Here is a 25,273-nt window from a genome sequence, read left to right as displayed (position 1 = left end):
TAATTAACTGTCTGCCTCTTTAAGAGCACTGTTTTGCATTTCTGTGGAGAATGAACTTGCTGTTGAGGAAACAGGAACACTGAAAAAGCCATATGATGGTGTGCTCTGATCATGGAAACATGACATGTACAGTATACCTAATAGTACTGATTTGATGCTGATAAAAGCAACATGAAACTACACTGCTACTGGATTTTCAGTCCTGACTGCCTCCTCAGTAGCCAGCATTGCTGATGAATCCTGACCTGGTGATGGAGAATCTTTTTCAGATGTATGACCTTTAACATCAACTTCCCTGTTACATCTTTCTTTTAATGCTTTGAACATCTGAGGGGGTTGACACTTGCAAGTGTACATTATATAATATATTTTTTAATATTAAGTCAAGCCACACACCTGATATTGATAGTTTGTTGTCTGCCTATTAGTTCTGGAATTAGATTATTTTTGTTACTCATTTTCCTTACTCTTTTCTCCAGGCAGAAAAAAATCTAAATTCAAACTTTAAAGAGGCAGGGGGCAGGCAAGAGAAAGAGAGGCTAGCAGTCAGGTCAGCATGCTATGGTTCATCCCAAGGGAATTTTTAGAGCTGCATTTTAAACTCATTTAGAAAAAGAAAAAAAAAAAAAAAAAGGGCTTTATAATAGATATTTGAAACATCCCTTAACAATAGGAGAACAGTTGGGTATTGCTTGAATATCAGAGGTTGCTGAGCATTGTGGTTTGAATGAAACTGTTTGCCCAACTTGAAAAGAAGATGTCAAGTGTAGACCTCCTCTCACTGAAAAAAGAAGAAGAAGCCTTATTGATCCATTTAGCTGGTAGCAGATACAAATCAAACCAAAAAGTGTATTCTCTGGCATTCAAGTTAGATAAATGTCAAGAGCCACGATTGATCCTGAGTTCACTGGAAAACTTCATGGCCATATAGTGTCATAGACTGGTGAATTCTGCAAAAAGTAATGGCATTCTGTAGAGAGAATTTTTTGTCATTTCTTCTGTGGGAAACCACATTTATACAGTAACCTTCTTGAAGGGTGGGTGTTCTTGCATCCCACACAGGTAAAAGTCAGCAGAACTGGGCAGAATTCCTTTGTTTTTGAGAAGGCATGAAAGGATTGTAGTAGTTCACAGAATCATCCGGGCTGGAAAGGACCTCTGAGATCATCAAGTCCAACCCTTGATCCGCTGCCACTGTGGTTACCAGCCCATGGCACTGAGTGCCACCTTCAGTCTCTTTTTAAAAACGTCCAGGAATGGAGAATCCACCACCTCTCTGGGCAGCCCATTCCAATCACCTTCTCTGTAAAGAATTTTTTCCTAATATCCAACCTAAACCACCACCACTGTCAGGGCTTTAGCCCATGCCCTCTTGTCTTACTGGTAGCTACTTGGGAGAAGAGACTGACCCTTCCCTGGCTCCAACCTCCTTTCAGGGAGTTGTAGAATACAGTTGCTGAGTACAGGGGAAGAATCCCTTCCCTGGACCTGTTGGCCTGTTGTCCAAAGCCTACAACTTCAGCATCCTATTTGAAAAATGACTAAAACTATCTCGCTGCCTGAGAAAGAGGCTGCATTTAGTGATAAAAGGCATTACTTTTTGGTTTTATGTGATGAATACCTAATAAATACCTATGCATCCTTGGGGTGAGAAAATTGTGCATTGTTCTAAAATGGGTGGAGGAAACAAAAATGTTTATTAGTCTGTATTTATACTTAAACAGATACATGACAAACCTGTTACTGCTAATGCATACAGCAAACGGGGAAAAAATAGCTCTATTGTGGACAGAGAACTAGAACAGTGTCTTGGAAGTACTTCAAATCCTCAGGTCTTATTTCCATACTGACTGACTTAATCCACTGTTGTTTGATTTCCTCCCATAAATATCACAAGGTATTTTTTTGAGAAATGAACAAATTGTATAATTAATAAGAGTTGGGAGGATTAAAAACTCTGATACCCTAAAGCAAGGGGAGCTTTTTCATTCTACCTGATATTTTCAGGCTAGGAAAGGTCTTCAAGCAAAGTCTGAGCAGTTTTAAATCTTACTAGGAGCTGAACATATTCATGTTTCTGACCCTCCTATAGATACTTGTTTTCAACTTGAGAGTTTTCAGCCATTTATTAAGATTCCTCCTTACAATGAAGTGTGAACAGCAAATCTGTGGGCAGATTTTTTTAAATCTATGACTATTCAAGGCACAGCAGCAGTTCCAGGTGATTTGTTACGAATCATGTCTTCAGGGGCTCTAATTCATGAAATAGGTTTGGAAGACATCTAGAAAATTTCAGCTATAGCTGTATAACATTTTTTTTCCTAATAGGCCACGGGTAAAGGAAGATCACATTTCCACAGCCTCCAGTAGAAACTGTAACCTTTATGCCACATCAGACTTTATGAATGGATCTCCAAATACCTACAAGTTTTTTTGAGTATCTGAAGGAGGCTATGGAGCAAGAACAGTTTCATGTCTGTTTGGGGCTCTAGAACTGTTGATACAGAGCTCTGGGTAACTCCTTCCCCCAAGCTGTATCCTCGGACTGTCCTACATATGTCCCCTAAGGAGTAAATTTCTACACTGAAGATTAAGATCAAGGAATGAAAGAAAAACCCAGTAAGAAGCGGAAAAACCAAACCAAACCACAAACAGCCAACAAACCAAATTAGATTAAAAGTTAGTTTCTCCAAAGTCTAAGAAAATTGGATTTGTTTCATGTCATGAAAATTTGAGGGTAGAATGAATAGTGGAGCACTAATTTGCCAGCTGAATGACTGCTAAATATAGCCATGCCATCAGAATTTTCTAAGATAGTAGATCTCTAGATAAATTAAAAATCTGCCTCTGCTCTTAAGATTCCTTTATCTGCAAAATTCTGTTCTTGAAAATATTTTTTTATTCTTTAAAATAACTGCTAACAAAGCTCATGACAGGCCAGATCAGGCCAAAGAAACATCCCCTCTGTGATGGCTCTCACAGCTTAGAATTCTCTTTGCGGCAACTTGTGCTGAGCATGCTGGTTTCATTTTCTTTCAGCCATGAATTGCTGTAGAACTGGAAGTAAAGGGCTTAGAACTCGAAATTACAAATATTTGCTCCCCTTCTCACACTCACGGAATCTGTCATTAAAGATCAGAGCAAAGTTTTTTAACGATTCATGAGATACTGCTGCCCTCCTTCTCTCTCCCCGCTTGCCTGATTCCTTATAGACATCAACATAGTCTTTATTGCTATTTCATAATACATGTTTTTTTGTTTGCCTACCTGACACTTTTATTAACTTTTGTGTGTATGTGTACATTGTTCTCTAGGCATGATTTCTCCTGAACACCCCCAAATAAAAAGGGGGCAGGGTGGGGGGTGGGAAGCACAGCTTTATTTGAAGAGAATTTGTCTGTAATCTGTTGCAGCTGTAGGGGACCATTCAAGCAATTAAAGAGAACAGTCTTTGGCTCCTTCCCAAATGAGGTGACCACATGTTACACTTGGATTGGTCACCTCAGGGGAACAGTGGGTCACAGGGGCATCTGGTTGTCATTTCCTTTCCAGTCAGCATGAGGCAAGCATTCAGCAGCAAGGATGGAAAAAATGTACATTTTTCTTTATCTCGTGTCTTGTCCTGCAGCATCAAAAGGTTCAGGAGCATACAGTCAGAGAAGGAGAGGCTCTCACAACATGATGCATTCTGGGATTTGGGAATGAAAGGTATGTTTGATTTGCTTAGTTTTGAGGTGTCACAAACTTATTTCTGTCTCTCTGCCACAACAGTGTAAATCATAGAATGGTTTTATGTTGAAAGTTTCTATTAATGTAAAGGAATCATGGTAGGATTATGGTGGCTTAACTGAATTCAGGGTTACTCTCACAGGTAGACGTGGCCTCTCCACAAAGCAACAGCCCCTTCCACTACAGAAAGCAAAAAGGTCAAGAGCTGTTAGGTAACAGTGTTCTAATAATAAATGTAAGGAGACGTTGCCATCTCCAGTGTCTCAAATACATGATATAATCTTATGCTCAGCAAATGGCATAGATCATGAATCATGCTCAGTTTTCCTAGCTGATCTCTAGCTTAATTGACTCCCAGACTGCACATCCACCTAGAGCTGAAGGCTGCCAGAGCCATCACAGTGAGGTTGTCTTCAAAAAATCAGAAACATCTGGTTTCAACTAAACTCAGGCTCTAATAAACTAATACTCATCATGAAAGGGGAAATGCTTCAATGAACCAGTCAGGTCAGTGAACTCATTTTCTTCTGGATGTGGCTGGCCCCTGCTTTTCAAACTGCTATGCTTAGCATAGGCTGGTTATTTACCTTAGTTAATGAAGTGGTGTCAACGGTGAAAGGTTTTCCTGATCTGAAACTGTCATCTTTTCAGTACAATGAATTTGGAGTTGTAGCATTTCCATTCCAGGGTACTGAGCCTTGCAGCAGTTGAGGATTCACAAACATGTTTCTGATAAATATGTTTTCTTAGCCGGGATGGGGGAGGCTGTTGGAGTTGGAGGGACTGTGAGGCCCACTCCAAATTGTTTGAGAGAAGGCGAGTGCGCACGGAGGAGGTGGTGAACCATGGCAACCTCCTTGTAAACCTAGAAAAAAAAATCTAGAGACAAAGTGATGGGTTGTTCCCCACATGGTGGAATGCAGCAGATGGTGCCATGGTCTTGGAGCACAGAGCAGTATCAGGCCTGGCAGAAGGTGTGTGTAGAGAAGTTAAGCTATGGGGAGTTCTCTTTGCAGAGAAAGAAGAAAGACTGAGTTTAATTTCTCTTTGGATTTATCAATTCCTTTCTTTGTCTTCCCCTCAACATAATTTTCTTTTATTTTTTTGGAAGCTGCCTTTGTCTGAAGCCTAAAACCTGGGGTCAGCCTGCCATCTCCATAGAGACACAATGCTGCTTCAGCAATATACAGGTACTGTCATTTCTGAAACTTGACAAAAAAACCTGTCTTAATTTTAATTTGACTCTAGAAAATGTAAAAAGGTTCCAAGGAGATCTAATTATTTACATCCACAGTGGGTTTGGGTCTAGGTATGGGATGAAAGGTAATTGTTCATCTTATACTCTGGTATAATTTAACCTGCCTCTGAGTCTTTTGAAGTTGGTGACATGGCTGAGGAACTAGTAAATGGTACTAGTCAGTTTGGCACATAATACAGATTAAAACCAAGATGGAATTTCACATAGAACTCTGGAAAAGGAGTTCATAAATCCTATTTAATTTCATAAAGGAAAAAGAAAAAAGAAAAAAGCCACAGGAACAACCTAGACATACTGAGTTAACTACTAGAAGAAATGGTGAACTCAAGATAAACATTTTATTTCCTTTATTTTCCCTGCACATGCTTTTGATCTTGAGAAGAGATGGAAGTTAGCTCCCAGTATTTCTAAAACATAGTAATTTATGAATGCACTATTTGTCCAGAATGGATGGTATAATAAGAACAAGTGACAAAATACTGATCCTTTGCAGATTAGAGTCAGATTTTTCTTGCATAGCCTACAATTTTCCTACTGTATTTTGTGGTTAGCCATGCCAGTTCCAATTAATTCTCAAATTTAAAAAATGAGAAAGGACTGGAGTTTAAATTCTTTTTGCTTTAAGGTATTGACTTCTTCAAGGTAGTGAAATTTCTAGATTTTAGGATGACTTGTATAAGGCTTTAAGCCATTTACAATTTGACAATATTGTCAAAATAAATGGCATAAAAATAATTGTAGGGCATGTGTTGTCATTTTCCAAAAATGGCATCTGTTATATCTTAATTACTGTTCTTCAAGTCCATATAGATGCTCTTCAATCTCTTTTCTGGATACTATCAGATCTGAAGTTAAACAAACACTGTGGCCTTTTAACCTGTAGAGCTTGACTGACATCATGTTAAACTAACATACTTCTACCCTAAGAAAACATAAAGGCAGCTTTTTCCTAGGGAGAAGGAAAACGGAAGGGCTTTTTGGCTAAGGTCATGTTCATCACCCTTTCCTTCATTTTAGAAAACCCACTCTGTAATATCTTCCCAAAGCATGGCACTTTTGTTTTGCATTGTTGAAGGACTACAGTTTGACTCAGATAAAATATACACCACTAAACATGACTGGCAGAAGAAGGATTGTTCAGAAGCACTGAACTGAAAGTTACTTGCATGGGGAGGTTGCATGGTTTTATCTGAATAGATTCATCATATAGAGAACACTTGATTCATCTTCTGTTTCCTTTTTATTGCCTGAGATCAGGTGAGTGTTATATCATGCACACTGAAGCATTTGCTACCTGTCTTTCAAAGTTCAAGTAAGGACCAATTCTGAAATTCATCACAAAAATGTCTATTGCTTTTATGAAAATAGACTTGAACCCTTAAAATTAACTTTCCTCTTAAATTTCTCTTGAGAGCAGAAGTGTAATGTGAAAGTCTCTGCTGAAATTGGCATCTGGCAGGGTTAGCCCTTCAGGTCCTTATCCCACACTCGTTTATATACATGAGTTGAACTTTTTGCAGGGAAAAATTTTTATTGAAAATTATTATGTTTGAAAAATTGCCAGAGATATCTCTATAGGATGTTAGACTCCTGTGCATAAGGAAAGATGTCAGTGTAGGCATATGGAAAATGTATTAGGGTAAAATAAAAGTATTATTAAAATGCCTCTGTAGTAATTGTGAAGAACTTTGAGGCATTTATGAGAGAATTATGTACCTTTTAGAGATTTCTACAACTTACATATAAACAAGGGTAACTATTATTGCTATAGTATTTCTGTCATTCTAGGAGAATTTTTGCATCTATGAGTATGCACTAAAATACTGGGTTTGGTCCAACTGATCACGTCTGTAAATGAAAATCCCTGATCCAATGTGTCAGGAGGCAATTATGACCAAAGTCTGAATTCCCAGCCTAGTGCCTGGCTCTGTGGTGACCCAGACTGGGACCCAGGTCACAGGAATCACTGAGGAGGAGAGCTGGTTTCATCAGGGTCTGTCCAGGTTCAGCTGCAATGTCTAAGAATACAAGAGTATAAAGTAAATATCAGGGTTCTGTGTTCTTTTTTCAGGTACTAAATACAAGGAAGCAAGGAAAACGAAATCATGAAAACTGAAACAAATTATCAGGAATCTACATTGGTAAGTAGCCTGGAAAAGGTGGAATCCATTTAGTGATCCAAAATACTGTTGTCCTCTTTCTGGAGAAAAATAAGTTCTGTATTGTATTAATGTTACTGGTTCAGTATGTAAAGTTGTGATATTCTATCCCATAGAACTAAAAACTGTGGTGAAAGTTTGCAATATGGCTGAAAGCTGATTCACTTCAAATATGTATCTTAAGCTTGCTTAAGCAGATGAACAAATGACAAATCTGTAACATGGGTGTAATATTTATAGTTTGTGTGCACAAGAGCTCTTGTGAGCATGCAGTGTTTGTTTGGACAAGTGCTACTGGATTTCAGAACTGGCCCCCAGGTCAGTGTCAACACTTCAGAACCACGGATGGAGTTCAGGAATTTTCTACCCAGGACTGCATATCAGGTTTTCCTGTATTTTCTGAGACCTGTTAGATATAACTTAGTAAAACAAAGATGTCACTGTTGTCATACTTTGCATGGTTTGTACTCTAAATATAATGGGAATGACTTCTCAACATCTTTGGGAACAGTAACAAAACAGGATGGATCCATTTTCCCTTCAGTACATGTGAAAATGGATAAGTAGTGCTAATCTCACAAGTCCATCAGATGAGCAAAAAGTCTCATAGTCTTCTCCAATATCATTTTCTCTATCTGTATTTTCTCTAAGTAGTTTTGACAAGGAGTAGAAAACAGATGCTGATATTAAATATGTCTCTGAGTTGTGCATGAAAGTAATCTTTTGGGTTTTTTTCTTTGTTTTTTGAACTTTAAAACCTGAGATGAACAGGAACTCTTAAGGGCATTTTAATATCAGACTGTGTGCCAGCCCTTTTGTTGGATTCAAACCTGTGGCTTCCCTTTCTCAGTATCTGTATTCATAGTGTTTAAGACAAGCAAAAAGAGGAATCATGGGGTAAAGTATCAATTAGCTAGGAGATACATTAACTATGTTGGAAATAATTCAGAAAATTAAGAACTTTTAAAAAATGGAAATTACATATAGGGATATTTGAAATCAGGTTAGACCATGGTATCTGAAATACTGGTGTAGGGAGTAAACCAGAAGGAAATAGTAATATAGGCTGTGGTGTTTTCTTTGAACACCAATTCTGTGGTGTTTTCTTTTAAAACTGATTGTCTAGAGTGACAAGTGACATTTTTAATTTCAGTACATTTTAAATTCAGTGATCATCTTTTTTAACAAACGCATTCTCCCATCAATATCCCATTTTTGGTTTGTTGCATATTCCCTCTAATTTTTTGTGGAAGAAGAGAGCAGGAAAACACCTAGTCATCTGTATAGGAAGATGCTCTTTAATTTCAGCAGATCTTGTAACAGCCTTTCTGGAAGGATTACTGCTTTCCCTGGAGTCGTAATGCAAATTGCAAGGCCTTGGACAAACCACCATCACACTTTGGAACAAACTGCAGGGGATGCAACCTTGTTTGGAGATTCTCTGGAGGTTTTCCCGCTCCTCTTCAGTATCCCAGAAATTGTGACACTCAAGGGATTTAGAGCTACACTATAGCAACAACACTGGCACATCCCAGTGCATCCCTTATGGTTGGCATGGTGCCATTCTGAGTTCTAAGAGCCCTCTTCTACACAAGGCTTGCTCGGGCTTACATGCCCTTAAACTTTCTCTAAAACTCATGACAGAAAGCTGCCAGTTTCCCTTTCTGTATCTCACTATGTTTGCCATCAGAAAGTTAATTTTTGGTTTACCTGAACTTGAATCTTTATTTTCTGCATCTTCAGCCTTCTGCTTCGTGTACTCCAAGACACGCTGCTCCCAGATCTCTGCACCAGACTTTCACACTGTCTTTCTTATGAGGTAAAAAAAGCCCATTTACTCAATCTAAAATATTTGGGGGGGGATGTTATGTAACTGTGCTTTCTCTAACTGCACCCACTTAGTTGATACATGAATTATACACTTTCTTTCCAGGGATTTAGGTACAAGAAACATGTTTGCAGAACTCAGAGGTCTTTAAATCATGAATGGAATCATCCCTTCTTTATTTAGTCACATTACTTATGGATTATACTAGGGAAAACTGAATGTCCTTGGGATGCTGTGTTGTACAGATCTATTACAAACCAGTTAACAAGGACATTTTATGTAATTTAATTTTAATTTACACAGCCTTCTAAAATTGGATTATTAAGGCTTAGGCATTGTATTGCATGAGTGGAGCAGGGTGCATCCCTGATTAAAGTTAAAAAGTCACTGTTTGCTAAGGAGATCATGACACTTATTCACACTGAGAAGATTTGCTGTGGATTTATGTTTTATTTTGAATCACTATCTGGATGTAACAAACCGAAAAGCTTTTCAGGAGATAGTTAATTTCTTAGTAGTAATCGTGTTTTCCGTGCTATCAAGAATTAAGAACTGGCTAATTGGAGAAAGTTGGAGAGCCCTGGATTTGTAGGCAGAACTGGCAATAATGGTAAAGATTATGGACTAATTCTGTGAAAGCAGCAATTGACTGTTAGGTGGGGAAGGTGCAGGGCAGCCTGGAGCAGACAGGTAGCTGTTGGGGAGTAAGCAAGGGAGAGCTTTCAGTTCACTCTGCTTTAAAGTGCAGAGTGAACATAGCTCTGGACAGTACTCTCTGTTCAAGGGGGTTTGTGTGTGAGGGGGAAGGGCTAACAGGGAAAAAAGTGACTGTGTTTTTACAGATTTCTTCTGAAGCATAACTTTAAGCCTCTATATTACATTTGACCATTGCCTGATGTGTGTCCCATTAGTGCTCAGCAGATGCCTGTATGTCATTGTGAATGAGGAAGAATTCCACCCTGTGGTACTGGAGAAATATCCTTGCAAAAAAGGTAACAGGTGTTTTCTGCTGTGTAAGGGTCAGGCTTCATTGCAATTTAGGCTGCCTTTTTAAGAAGTCCCTGGCATTAGCTAGAGCTCTAGGTAGTATGGGGATTGGTGGGAACACTGAACACTGTTATCCTCAAGTGTGGGCATTGCAGAATCATTCAGTTATTACATATTTTTAATACAAATGACAACTTTCTGAGGAGGAACCATAAATAAGTCTCTGATGCCTTGTGCATAGCAGGAGATGAGTGTTGTGCTCTCTTTGCAGAGCAGCCCTGTAATTGAGAACCAGATGCTCCCAACTTCGAGTGCTGATTCTGGTCTTCCTGTGTGTGCCTGAGTGACTGCCTGCATCACTAACTTGTAATTAATTAGTTAGTGACTGGGAACATGCAGAAGATGTAAAAGCACTACAGAAAGTAGAAGGTGTGTCATTGCTCTACTTCCTTCCCGTAAGATTTAGGTAGTGGCACTTGTTGAAAAGTGCATACATGTTTTACAAAAAAGAGGTGGTAATATGTGTTCTGCTTTCTTATTAAGTGGGAACATGAGTTGTTACTGATTTCAATATTATACTGTAATGGAACTATAACCTTTATTTATTTTATAAGTAGATAATGGTGATGTGTTTAAAACCTTAGCCATAAGCTGGGGTGTTACGTGGATGCTACTGTGGATGCACTCATGGCAGATTTTTTTTTTTTTTTTTACATTACTGTAATCTTTATTAACAACATGAAAGCTACCAGCTATAGATGGTGACAGTATTGTAACAATAGAATGAAAATATAGTGCTTTCATAGTGGCACAAAGTACACTGTGTGTATCTAGGGGTTTTAAATGAATGACTGTATGCTAGGAAAGGGACCAGTGCAATTGTATGCACTTAACCAGGGGTTATTTCTATGGAATGTTGTAGACAGAGCATATACTTCTAGAGCTGTTAAGGAAGATAACTTATACAGGGCTGCTTCTTGCATTTCCAGCAGTAATCAAAGAATTTAGTGAAACATGAATGCTGTAATTATGGTATATCTAAGAAAATGTGACTTAATTTTAGACTTAGAAAACATTAATATTCCTTGGTAAGATATTATTCGCTTGGCTGCTGGGTGTTTAAAATTAAGTTTCTTTAAACTTTTAATAATAAACTAATAAAATAAACTTCCTTTAAAGTGGGAGATATACAAGGAAATGAATGTGGCTTCTATCTTCCTATGTCCATTCACCATATTAAGCAGAATGCCAGGACAGCTGGTGCCTGCATGTCTAAATAACTTGATGGACAATTTATTTGCCTCACTCCGGGGGAGCACCTGAGTAATCAGTTGTCTGAGTTACCCTGTGTCACACCTGGTGTGAATGTGAGACTAGAGCACCATCTCACCTGCAAGAGTAATGAACTTTGCCACCCCCATTCAGAGCTTGTGAAGGGTTTCAAAGACAAGGCAAAGTTATAAAGGAATCTCAGTAGCTCTGGAACTTGCAAAGGGTTTTGGAGACAAGGCAGTTGACAGTCTCAGTAGCTTTCCCTGTGTAACACAAACAGAAACATGGCCTGGGCTTGGCATTCCCCCACATGTGCTGATGAGGCTACTGAGTTGCAGCTGCTGAAAGCATTTTTGCCTGAAGGAGAAGGTGTTAGCTGCAGGTGTTGCTCATTGCCCAGGATGGGGGATTTGTGGTGCAGGTGTGAGCAAAGAGGAACCTTTCTGCTCAAGTGCCAGGGTGTGTTGGGATGGTTCCCTGCTTTCCTTCTGGCATTTCCATTCTGGATGTGTAACTATGATGTCTTGGTTTCAATCTCTGAAGCTTAACTATTGAAGTTTCTTGTCCTTTGGGGTATGCTTTCTGGGTCTAATAAGAAAGGTAAGGTTTTATCTTGAAATGTGACAAAAGGTAAAGGATGGGGGAGAAGAGAGGAGGGCTGCATGCAGTGTGCTTGCTGGTAGTATGGAGCTAACAAGACAGAAGTCTTCCCCTGTATTATTCACTTTGCTTCTCTGGGGGGAAACTGTTGTTAAAGTTGTAATACCATGTCAAGGTTTTCTGTACTAGAAAACTGATTTTTCTTTTTTTTTTTTTTTTATTCTTGATACCACTTACAGTTACCTTTTAATTAAAAGTAGTCTTAACCTAAGCCATCAAAACTAATTAAACCATTTCTAATTTTACAATACAGTCCTGTCCCCTAGGAAACATAGGTGCACTCTGCTCATTTGCCAAGACAAAGGAACAACACCGATTGTTTAGAAATATTGTCTTTTTATTGTTTCATCTTAGTTTAGCTTAAAATAAAGCTGCATTCTTCCAACTTCTGACTATGTATCAATATCTTCTTCCTCTTCCCTAGGGAACATCCTACAACAAATTGTTGCAAAATGACAATGTGTCCCAGAAAATCTTCCCTGCTTTTCTGAGTTTCTTTGTGAAGAAGGCAGGTAAGACTATAACCTTGGCTAGATGTCTCAACAAATGGTATCTTTGTTCTCATTTTTTACTTTTTGCTGATTATTTTAACTATATTTATATTTATTTAATGAAATATGTTGCTGTACATTGGAATTTTAAGAGAATCCAGAAACATCATGCTAAGTCTTCATCATGCAACTATGTGTCATGTGACTTAATAAGGAAAAAAAGTGGTGTATTCTTCCTTTCCCTTTAGCTCTACAGAGTAGATGCTGAGTCTGTGAAGCAAAGCTGAGGTGTGGGGGTTTCAATTTATTGGGCTTGGGAGGGCTTGGTAACAATTGGGTCATCAGTTCTGGAGTGTGCAGGAGTACTGGTTTATGAGATTAGAAAATTTAATAAAAAAATAAATCTGATTAGAAAATAGTATTGTATTGTCACAGAAATTAAAAGTTTGCAATTTTTCAAAGTAGGTGTTCCTAACAACTACATAGAATCCAGCTTAAATGTATTGAGAATCCAAAGCCTGCAGATTCAGAAAAAAAGAATGTGAGTTTGCCATGTTTGGTCTTCTGCATCTCTGGTTTCTGTACCGTGTACACAGGACTCTTATGAGGTTTTGATTTGTTTTATTTTTCCTGTTGAATCTTATCCAGAATACTTGACTGTGTTAATGACTCAGGGGGTACAGACCTTTTCTTTCAAAAAAGCTTTATTTTGTGGGCTGGTGAATTCCTAGCAGAACACATCTTCTTGTTTCATTTGAAAATGAAACTTAGATTATTTTCTAAATCAAATCAGCTTCATAAAATAAATACACCACTGAGACTTACAGATAAGACCAGAACTGTAGATTATTTTTTTTCTCCCAATTTAAATTCCACTCGATACTTTCTTCAAGTTGTGAGGGGGGGTGGGAGGAAATTAGCATTTTCTATTGGATTACATTTTCTATTTAAGTATCTTATTTTGAAATAATTATTGTGCCAGGGGCTGCAACTCGAGGTGGCAAGTAGGAACTCCTCTCAAGCAGCATTGTTTTTTTGGGCTGCAAGCTGATCATTACAGAGATTTTTCTTGAGGAAGGACTTCAAACAGTTTTGAGAAGCATTTTTATTGCATGAATGTGAATCATAATAAACAGATATTGTGACTACTTCAGCAGACTTCTGCTGTGGTATTGTTATGTGCTCCTTCTCACATATTCAAAAATTGTTTTGCTCAATTAACTGCTCATTTTCATCACAAAGAACTCCCTTTTGTCAAAGTGATCTACATGAGATCCTCCATCAGAAATAATACTGTTGGGGTAAGGGAAGGTGTAAAGTGTCAAAGTGTGAAAGGGGATACCTGTAGCATACAGAGGAGACATTGGGCACCCTCTGCCCCAATCATCAGTACAGCTTTCAATGTCAATAGTGCAGTTTTTGGCAGAGGTGAGATTTCTTGGAAGGAAGATGTAGGGGTCACTGGGGAAAATCCTCTGTCAGCGTTCATAACAAAGCACTGAGAGGCTCTTGCTGAGTCAGGGGAGCTCAGGTTCTGAGAGAAGAGACTACTGGTGCAGAGCTTGCTGTGAATTCAGGGTTAGGTGCAGAACCTGGTTACTGAAGAGCATTTCTCCCCAGATTTCATTTTCATCCCTGTGTGCTGTGGGTGCAGCCTTGGGACTGTCAGGAACTCACATACTTGAAATACTAATGACAGTGTTACACAGCCAAGAAACAGGGACCCCACTGGGTGTGAGGAAGGTGCACTTGCTTAGAAGAAGGAGGAAGAAAAGCACTTGGGGCATATGAGGAGAGAGAACATCTGCCAGTTCTCTGATGACAAGTGTGTGACTTACTATTGAGTCTCTCAAGTCTCTTCACTAGGAAAAAAACTGCTGAAGGATTTTTTAGAGAAGGGAAAGTTGGTATCCTATCTAGTTACCCACTGGACTCTAAAATCTGAGAGGAAGGAAAGAACTTGACATGTAAACAAGCTGAAATTTAAATGTGCTTAGATTGGAGCTGCAGTTAGGTACCCTCCAGTCTGAAAAAGTTCCAGGTGCCTGATCCAAGATCCATTAAGTTTTAAACTAGTCTTTAATGGGCACTGATTTGTGCTTTTAAAATTGACCTACCTTAGTCTGCCCAGTCCCTCTTTCTCTCAATTTCCTGATTTAGAAAACTTAACACTTTACTTTGCCCCTGCCACTTGGAGTAAGAGTGAATTCCTTTATAATAAAAACAGGGGAGAGGACCCTAAAGTTTTAGCTGAGTTAAGAGGTGTTGTATTCATAAAGTTATTTCCAGTAGCCAGCACCTGGGTGGTCAGCTGCTGGTGTGTAAAAGTCAGCTTCTGCCTAGTTCCACTGTGTTCTCACACTTGGAGATGGAAGACTGGGCAGTAAATTGAGGTGTTTGTTTTACATTTACTTGCTATCTTTGCAGAGATGGTTTTCCTTCAGATTTTAAATTTTTTTCTTCAGTCAGATGTTGTGAATGAGTTCTGGCATCATGCTTCCAGTCTGGCATACTGTGTTTTTTTAAGAACACTTTTTATTATGTTGGAATTATTTTATCTCTTGATGAATAATAATACTGTCTGAGAACAAATGCATCTGTCTTTATATTCTTCCTGTGTTTGAATGGAAGGATGAGAAGAAATACTGATTTACAGGCTGAGAGACTGGGAACATTCCTACTGTACATGATATGTGTACTCCCATCTCAAATATGAAAGGATGATTTATGCTTCAAGTGTGGCTTTCTCTGTTGCAGATGGAAACCTTTGTCTGATATTGTGTAATTTAGTGATTCTCCTACCACTTGATGTGAAAAAGTTCCCATACTGAGCCAGTTTGCCAGGGAATCCTGCCAAAATCCTGCAGGTCAGCATAAATGATGACAGGCTCAAGAAGGTTTGCCATCCTTTTAAGAGGTAGACACTAACTCTGAGGAGGAGAACAAATATTCTACATTAAGTTGATTTTTGACAGAATATAATGCAAAAAAGTTGGACAGAATAATCATAATTGTTGTAGCAGAGCTACACCTATTCCTAGAAACACGTCGTAATACTGTGACCTCTGCTCTTCAACCTCATGAGTTTTTCTGAGGTTTGTGTTTCTTTGTTAAATTAAGTTATATGACAGGGAGGAAACAAGCAAGAAGAATCCCAGAATGCTTTTGTTAGTGGTAACAATGAGCCAGTGCTATTGGTGAGTAGTGGTACCTCTGACTGTTCTACCTCTTACTAAAAGGCACATCAGTTCCTGCCTGTCCCGGAAGATTCTACTTCTGGAGACACTATGCCATATGAGATCTGTTGTATTTGTTTTGTTTGCTTTCATAAAGCAGTTTGGAGTTGTTAACTCAAGTGTAATCAATGTTGCATGACTTTTCTTTGAATGGCATAATTACATACAGATGCCAAGTGTGAAGTGCTTTGACAGTGTTGCAACAGCTTTTATTCAAAAGCTCTGAAGGAAAAGAGAGAAATAAAAGCTCATCTATTGTCTTGGGGTGAGAACAATAACATTTGAGACTCCATCATGCTTATCCACCACTGCAATGTGGAATGCTGTTTATATGCAATAGGCTGTTTACAGTGAGCCATTTAAAATAGGAGCTTATGAGACTATTCCCTGATGCATGCTGCTTTATCAGGAGCCTCTGCCAGATACAGTACAATGGACCATAAAAGCAATCCAAACCCTACATTCTTAGTGGAATTTATCTGAAAAATACCTTGCTAAATTTTAAGTGTTTCAATCATCTTTTTAAAGTGTAATACACTGATCTACTTCTCTGTTCAGCCTCACTGGCAGCATTCTCTCTAGAGGTTAAAATGTATAAAGCAAGATACATCCATTCACTTTAATATAGTTGTTTCAGGAAGAATGAGACCTTCAGAATCATTAATTAAACATGATCTTATTGGAGGAGGTCTCGTGTTGAAGATATGTGTACAACTTGGTGTAGGTAAACTGTATTACAATTGCAGTTTTGACATTTGGCCATTTGCAGTGCCAGGTAAAAATTTTTCAGCTAAAGAGCCCATGTATCTAGAAAACATCATTTTTAATAGATGTAAAACCAATTCCTATCACCTGCTTCTGCCATCTGTAATATGTGATAATGAAAAGATAACAGATGCATAATCTTATAATTTTGTTGTAGCACTGCAAGCCAGGAACTATTTTGCCATCAAAGCTCTGTGGAGGACAGAAATTGTTTAGATAAAATTTCTATTTAATCACACAGTTGTGGGATTTCAAATTCGATTTTCATCCCACTTCAGAAGATCATAACAATACTAATTTCTTCTCAAGAACATTCCAAGAAAAATTTGTTTACCAAAACAATATTTCAGTGAAAATCAAAATATTTTTATGTCAAGTGCTTAAAAATTACATCCCAGTGTTTTACTCAAAATATCCAAATGTTCCATATTGATGTTTGGCTTTTTTTTTTTCCTGATTAAAAGAAGCTATATTTCTGTGAAGCATATTTGCAGTTAGAAGAGATTTCATCTTCATTTCTTATTTCTTTTCCTCGCCTTCTATGCTTATAATTTCAAAGTCTAAACCTTTTTTTGTTTTTTGTTTTTTTTTTTTTTGTGCATGTGTTTGTTGTGGGTTTTTTTTCCTCCATTAATGAGATATTTCTCACAAACTTAAAATCAGGTATGCCTCTCTCTTCATACTGAATGGATGGGAGATACCAGAAGCAGCTGAAATAGAAGCATATTAAAAGAGGCACAGAGTTTTTTCCTGTCCTTGAAAGCACAATAGCATCCATGTACTTCATGGATCTGAACAACAGGGTAAACTTTCAGTTCTACCTCTCTGCAGTTTTAATTGATATATTCTAATAAGAGTCAGCTGAAAGCATCTTCATGCTTCTATTCCAGGTCAACAACTACTGAAACACTCCAAAAAAAGTTAGTAACTTTGTAAATGCCCTTTCTGTACAATTTAGCAAATGGGGATTCCCTTAAAACTTGAGAACCACGAAGTACCCATCCATCAATCAGTGTAGTTCTGGCTCAGCTTGTACAAGGTGAGCAGAGGGTGGTGTGCATTGTTTTCCTTCACCATATCCATCCTTTAGGATACCTACCTAGATATAGTAACAACTTTGATGTGTAGATGGACACAAAGTTGTGAATGGTTTATAGTGTGAAAATTGTTGATTTTAGTCAAGAAGACAAGCATCTGCCATCTGTTCCATGAGCAATCTGTGGCAGCAGCTCCACTGCTGGATAGATGGATAAACAGAGTCTGTCTGCCCCTGTCTATGGAGTGATGTGTATTTATAGAAGGAGTTAGGTCTGGTTGCTGCCTTCTCTTTGAATTCCACTGAAAACAAAGAAGTGATAGGTGTTACCTGGTTTTGTATGTCACAAAGGATGCTCCTTAGACTCTTACTCAGATCAATTCAGTTCTTTAATAGCAGTGCTGGAGAGTGTGTTTCTGGTGGTCACCTCTCTGCTAAAATTACATCTACTTGAGCAGAGGAAATGGTTTCCAAGCAGAATTGCAAATATGCAATCTGGCACTTGTGGTGAATCTTTTATCAGGGCAGGTGGTATCAGCATTTCTCCCTATGCAAAGGGAAAGCGTAGTCAAAATGGGGAAAGGTAAAAGAAGGATGATTTGAACATAATCTGAGCTTTGGGGTGGGGCTTAGGATTCAAATTACCACCCATATATTTGAGCTTTTCTCTTTGCAAGGGAGTGACCTAAGTTTGGGATAATGACTTTTTAGGGATGAATCCAATACTCTGGGGAAAATCATCCAGAGGTCTTGGTTTTACTGTCACATAGGGCATGAATGTATGGAAATTCCACTGGAGCTGTTCCTTCCTATTCAGCTGTGACACTGAAGCCCTTTCCTTGGGTACCAGATGCTAGATCTGGGTTCTGAATTACTATCTTCTGTACTCATGTCAATCTTCTAAAAGGGTTTGTTTAAAACCAGAGTAGAATATCTGAACTGAGATCAGTCATGGAGATCTGAGGAAGGAATTTGGCCTTGAGTGTGAATTAGTCTCAAAGACAAAATTCATAGCAGCCTACTTGCTAATGAATTGCAAAGTCTTTATTTTTGAACATTTAAAGTCTACTTAAGTTCCCACAAGGAACTCATTATGCTTTACATTTGGAAGAAAATGAAGTGGTACTTGGGAGGGTGGGCAGTCTGGTTCCAATCCAGAACTGGTGCAGTTCTGGTGCAGTTTTACACATGTAATGTAACCAAAGGTACTGATGAATGGAACATATATTTTAGGTAGCTGCATGCTCTCATCTGGGATGTGATCCACATTTGCAGATGTGGATAGAATTAAAAGCTGAGGATGTAAATATCAATCTTCACAATTTAAAGTGTTAGAGAAAATGCATTTCTTGAAATGGCAGAGTGTGTGCAGCGTGGACCTTCTGCATCTGTGGCTGAAGTTTATACGATTTCCCATTTCTTCACTTAATTTAGAGAGGCCTGGAAAGTTCTTGAGAATATATTAAGGTTCTAGTAATTTCTATAGTTGGTTTTTTGTTTGGTTTTTTAAAGTATTGAATGTGTAGGGTAGTTCATGTTTCTCTTTATTTTTGTGTTTTGAATGTGAACTGCAAAACAACGGAGGCATCATTAATTGAAGTTTGAGGACAAATTCACAAACTTCTGAAATAAAATGTGGAAAATGTATGTTTATCAGTTTCAGTAGAAGTTGAGGAGCATTTCTGGGCATCCAAGGCTTACTGGAAATACTCAAATTATAATTCTGAAGTGATACTGTTGTATTGTGTAATGCCAGTTAATAGAATGAGAGTCAGGGAGGGGGCACAGTTTTATCAAAGCCCACATCAGAGGCTTGCTGTAGAACTACACCTCGGTGGGAAGAGATGTGGATTGGAAGCCATTTGAAGCTTGATCTGGAGAGCTTTGAGAGCAGCTGCATTTCTGAGGGAAAGGAGGGCTAATCCATCCTGCAGTGGGAATCAGCCTGGAGCACGTTTATGGCTGGTACCTGCTTGAGGCTGACAGAAAAGCATTTGTCTGCTTATGGGGGAGGAAGGAATGTGGCTCACACATCTAAAATAAGCTCGATTTTCATTTTAGCTTTGTAGCTCACCTTTAAGAGAAAGCAGAACACAAGGGGCTGTCCAGTGAGTGATTCTGTGCCAGCTGATGTGGAATGTGAAGTCTTATATGTAATTAAGAGCAGTGATTTAAAACATCTGCCCTTCTCCCTGTTCTTTCTATTTGACTGTTGTTCCACAGTGGATCCTCCTTAACCTGATGGAGATGGTTTACCCCATAAGATCATATTTTCAGAGTTATCTTTTTCTTTCTCTTTAGAAGTAACTGTGTATTATCTTCTGAATGACAGTTTATCTCTCTGACAATTTTGTGAGGCTTTCTATGAGAATTTTCACCATTGTGGCTGTTTAGAACTTCTTGTATTTGTATTTTAACTTATTTTGGTTAATTCTTTCTGTGAGGGAAGAAAAAGAATTATTAGGTGCCATAAAAAGCAAACAAACAAGCAAACCTCAAGGATAAAAGATGTGAGAGAATGAATGCAGGCAATAACTTGCTGAAAAATAAATAATTTGTAAATGCACTGACTGATGGCAGTGACTAGAGCAATAGATTTGCCTACAGAAGTAAAGCAAGTAAGGTTTACAAGCATGGTCTTTGGTTGGGGTTTGCTGTTAGTTGGGGTTTTTGTTTTTTTTTTGTTTTTCTTTTTTCTGTGAACAAATGCAATTCAAATAAGCTATATAAACCCGTTGCTGGATAAGAGAAAATTGTACAGCTATTCCTGCTGTATGATATGTGCTCCATAGGTGTGGTTATGCAGTTGTGTTCTCTGTTTATACCAGCTGGGTCTGATCACTTCTGTTTTCTCAGTTGAAGAAAGAGCCTGATGCCAGAGGTTCGTGGAAATTCCTCACTCTTGCTCAAGAAGCAGAGGATAGGGTGAACTTCAGACCATGCAGACAATCTAGAAAGTATTGATAGGCATAGGTCCAGGTAAATTCAACTTAATGTTGTAAGGACTTGACAGAGTGAGAGTTTGCAGCTTTTTCAATGGTTGGTTATATGTATTTCATTTTGACCATGATCAGAGTGTTATACAGCCCTTGTATTGCTTCATCATTTAAGTCCAACCCAAGCCCTGTTCTCTATGTTGGGATCTAATATGGGGATCTCTGGTCAGGTGTCTAAATACAAATGTTGCCTTGGTCAAATGTTGTTACTAAATAGTAACTGGTCAGCCTAATGGACTTGCTGCATGAACTGCACTAGCTTGGTTTGTTTTTTCAGGGAAAGAGGAACTTTGAAGCAATCAAACTTGCATAAAACACTTGGAAATGGTTCATTCAGGTTGAAAATTATCCAGTCTGGCAAACAAAAAGAAGGAAAACAGTCAATTTTTGGTCTTATTGCTTTTTTTTTTTTTTTTTTTTTTTTTTTTTTTTTTTTTTGTGACTTTAAAAAAAAATTCTTTACAATTGGTTTGTTAGAAGCTACCCATTTGACTTTTTTGACATTTGAAAATACTTGTATGGTTAATCAGATATTAATGGATAATTGGTAAAATTTATAATTATTAGGCGCTTATAGGTCTTTATCCACTAAAACTATGGAGTATTTAGTAATTGCTGTTTTATTGGATTTCTTTGAAGTTTCATTACTTACTGTTGGGTCTTTTTAAGGATTACGATATTTATTTTGCATTTTGAGTGCTACTTCTAAGAAATTTGTGAGATGAAATCAATATATAAAGGTATTTTAGGTAACAGATCAAGAAGTTGAAATAATAGAGAACAACAGTAACTGAAACTGAGAGATGCTGATTGATGATCAAATAACTTTGTACTGTAATAACTGTAATTAAGTGTCTTGAGCAGCATAAAGAGGAAAAGACTTGCATTTAAGTAGTTGGTATAGCCACTAATAATCCCAGCAGGAGCAATTAGGGCTACTCTCATAACTAGTTGGACATGTTCTTGAGTATCTTTCTGGGTTACACCAATTTTCCCCAAAACTTCCAAATTCAAGTTTAGTTTATTGACTTTGCTCATTAAGGAGAATCAGCCAGTGCCATGTGAGGCCTTGGGCTCAGTGGGTGGTGCCCTGGGCCAGGGCTGGATTTCCTGAATTTGTTGTGTTAAGGGGCTGGAGGAGCTTGGGTTGCCCATTGCATAAAATGGAGGTAGAAGCCATTGGTGTAATGAGAAAAAGGCACCTGTATGTGTGAAGGACTGTGAGGAATGTTTCTCATTCTTCTCACCCGCTTTAAATCCAGCTCTAAGGTGTTCTGTTAAAAAAAATTGCAAGGGTCAAGAAGGACCATTTTCTCTCAAAAGGTTGTCTAGGATTTTACTGTTTGTTCAGTTCAAAGTGTCTTATAAAGACTCTGTTCTCTGTCTGAGAACAAAATTATGAATATGAAGCCTTCCATAAAACATGGTTTTCAGCTCAGAACAACAGCCCAGAAGTTTACTTGGGATAATTGTGTAGACTGTCTTCCTCAATTACGTTCAATAAAACTGAATTTTTGCAGCTCGTGTTATACCAGCACATTCCCAACCTGCTGGGCCAGATTTGCTTTTGAACAAATGGAAAATGGTCCATACCTTCTCTTAGGTCAACAAACTTATCTTCATACTGTTTTTTGCCCATACCATTACTGTAGCTTTTACACTTGAGCTAAAAAAAAAAAAAATAGGCAGCCATAGATATATGTAATTTTTGTAAGTACTAAACCTCAATGAGCTTTTTAAGTACTAATTCATGTGTTTCATCTGAACTCATCAAGTAGGTACAATGTTTATGTGATTTTGCAACAAATTCCGTGTGTGAAGTCTCTCATTTACTGCAAGTCCTTCATTTAGTGAAGCCAACAGCAAATACTGCCAAAACTTCGTGGTATTTTAGATGTGCAGGTTTTTTGGTTTTTTTTTTGTGCATTAGGAATTTGCTGTTGTGTCCATTTGCCAGGTGGAGGCATAGTTTCATTAATGAGTAGTAGTGAGGGAGAGGGATAAGGAAGCTGAGTTATTCATAGGCTTTGTTCTTTTTCATTGATAAAGCTATTTTACACCTAGGCTATTAAAGATTTGAAGGCTTTTTTTTCTTTGAAAGCTATGAAAAGGACCTAAATTTGGAGAAACACAGGCTTAGCCAGGTACCTTTTTTCCATCTTGTAGTAGTAGACTCCGTTGCCTCATAAACTCAAATGATTCTTGCTGCTCAGTTTTTTCTTCTTGCTTCTTCCTGCCATTCATTCGTTCTCTTCCTTTTAATATCCTTGGAATATGGAAAGAATTTGGATTTAGTAGAGCTGCTTTTGTTTGGAGTCTTAAAACATAATTTCTGTCTCTGCCACCCATATGCTAACTGGATCAGTTCCTGGGATTTTTAACCTTTTCCAAACACACACACAGAAATCCTGTCTGTTTCTCTTTATTTTTTTGTGGGTTGCAGACATGTATAGGTAATCTCAAATTACTGAATGTAATTCCCATATTGATACTGGATTCTCTGGATTAGCAATTGTGATTTAGGTTGAGGGAAACAGATTCTGAGATTCTGCCTTAAGTTCAGGAAACTCTCTCCAAGAGGAGAGTTGTTATAAGAGGCAAGGAGATGCCTTTTCATCCTCTCCTCTTATTTAATAAACTCATTGAAGGATGTTGGTATGTACTAGGCAAACTTCTCATGCTTCATTATAGGTAGGTCTTTTCCTGAGTAATTTGGCCAGTGGTTTGGGGTTTTTTTGGGGGGGACCTTTGGGGGTGTTGTTTGTTTGTTAAGCATTTCCAGACTGTATGGTAATCTCAGTACCACAGGTCTTCAGGGAAGAGACTTGAAGCTCTGACTACATCAGCTTTGAAGCTTAGGTCCCTGATGCATGTCCAGGATCTCTGGGCAGCTGCATGTTGAAGACAGTTTAAATAGCCCCAAAGACACCTTAGGTTGTGTTAACCTAAGCATTAAAAAGCATTACCTAGGAAATAAAACTAGAATTTGGTCTCCTCTTTCACAAATCCTGTCTTATACAATGAGGAAAAAGTTTGGATAACAAATTATATATATTATGAAAGTTAGCAAATAAAAAAAATGTGATAAATGTTTCATATGGAACTATTACAACTAAGATTTTTTTTGTCTAGAACACGTTCAGGCTCACTATGCCTTGCAAAATGTACTTGAACTTGATACACTGTCTTGAGCTTTCGAGTTTGAAGTAGGACAGTTCTTGGCTTAAGATTGTTCCACTTCCACAGGGAGAAGTATCCTTTTCTCTTCATATGCTGTGGAAAGGGAAGGTCAGGTTAGTCCTGCTGTTTCTCTGAAAGGGCTCAAATATGAAGGTCTGAAACCAGTGTAAAGGAACCTGGCTTCCAGTACTCACTTGTCAACACCATGGTTGGCATTCTTTGTTCCATCAGGCACAGGCAGCAATAGCAGAACCTGCAACATGGTGCCATTCACTGAAATCTGAACCTGTTATCTCTTTTTACATTATAAACTACTGACCTTGTGGAATACTCATATGGAAACCTTGTACTGGAAAATGTGGAAGAATATGATTCCTTCGAGCTGCCTTTCCCCCTGTGGGACACCTGCAACAACAAAGGTCACTCTGATTATTTCAGCATTTGTTTTTCTCTTGGTATTCATTAATTCTTTCATTTTTTTTTTTTTTTCTACCCTCTCCTGTCAATTCAGGGAGAGGATTTGAAACCTTCACAGCACAGTTCCCACTACTGGAAGCTTCATATTTTCAGCACCCTGTTTGGCATAATCTTAACTTGATGCTTATAACATGCCTGTAGATCTGCAGTATGTGCTATCACCCAAAAGAGCTCTCTGTGCAGGTGAAACAAAAGGGAAAAAAATCCCTATTCTTCATACCAAAAATAATATTTCCCTATGCAGCTTAACTAGCCCAAGTGGTCTCTCCGCATCCATCCTATGTTCATTATAAATACTGCTGACCTTGGAAACACGGAAGAATGGGGTACTGCAGAGGTGATCAGACCAGATTGCTAACCTCTTGTTAGGCTGTCAGATCATCGGAATGAAGATGGTTTAGTGTCAGGCATCCTGTTACAGTTGCAGCTTCTTTGTGCCTGTGCTTGTTTAATTTGTTGCCTGGGTGAAGCTGGCAAGACTCACCACAATGTGAGCGATCTTGCACTGGAATTCCAAGCTTTTACCTAGGGAATCTGCACAAAATCCCTGTTTTACTCTAATGGCTTGCATCCTGCTTGTTCTGTGCTAATACCAGTGTAATTCATATTGATCACAGATTAACCTCCTGTTTTCAAAGCAAGGTAACTTTGGTTATGGTTGAAGTTTTCCTCCGTGCTTTAATGTATAATATTTTACTTTGAAGTTGCAGTGTTTCTCTGGGTGCCGTTTTCACATCTAAATATATTGTCATGTAAAAACCACTAAGCTGTTTTGTGCCCATTTACTGCACTTCAGCATTGATTCCATCCCCTTAAGCGTTTCCTTTTTTTTTTTTTTTTTTTTTAATGTGTGCCTTTGTAGACTTTGCAAGATGCATTACCACATTCATCACTGTAAATTCCAATGTGTGCTTAAGGTCTTTAATGTTTTGTCCCAAGAGCCTTCACATATAATACATGAGTTAGGAACTCATTACAGTTTGACAAATGTGCAGAATTAAGATGTTCTGTACCACTTGAACCACTTGTGTGGTGGTTTGTCCTTAGCAAGTGTTGCTGTGCCTTGCATTCCTTTACCTGCAGCAGTGCTCCTGACACACTTTTGGTGCATTGGGCCTCCATGCTGTGTAATTAATTGGGACATCCAGCTATGCCTGACTGAAAACCGAAAAGGTTTCACCTTCTCATAAACAAGTTTG

At 38.3% G+C, this 25,273-nt stretch overlaps 1 long non-coding RNA gene across 2 annotated transcripts in view; it reads left to right on the top strand.

The window, feature by feature from the left end:
- The window catches only part of LOC139799484 (uncharacterized), a 206,767-nt gene that overhangs the window by 687 nt on the left and 180,807 nt on the right, over positions 1-25,273 (top strand). The window contains exons 2-6 of one of the 2 annotated variants that reach the window (XR_011727292.1): positions 3,629-3,708; positions 4,841-4,919; positions 7,059-7,128; positions 8,890-8,965; positions 12,318-12,405. This is a non-coding gene — a long non-coding RNA (uncharacterized lncRNA). The remainder of the gene's footprint in view (positions 1-3,628; positions 3,709-4,840; positions 4,920-7,058; positions 7,129-8,889; positions 8,966-12,317; positions 12,406-25,273) is intronic. The other variant, XR_011727293.1, reaches the window with a different exon arrangement.

The sequence above is a fragment of the Heliangelus exortis genome, chromosome 9 (assembly GCF_036169615.1).
Source record: "Heliangelus exortis chromosome 9, bHelExo1.hap1, whole genome shotgun sequence".
NCBI classification, from domain to species: Eukaryota; Metazoa; Chordata; class Aves; order Apodiformes; family Trochilidae; genus Heliangelus; species Heliangelus exortis.
This window is presented reverse-complemented; position numbering and strand designations above follow the sequence as displayed.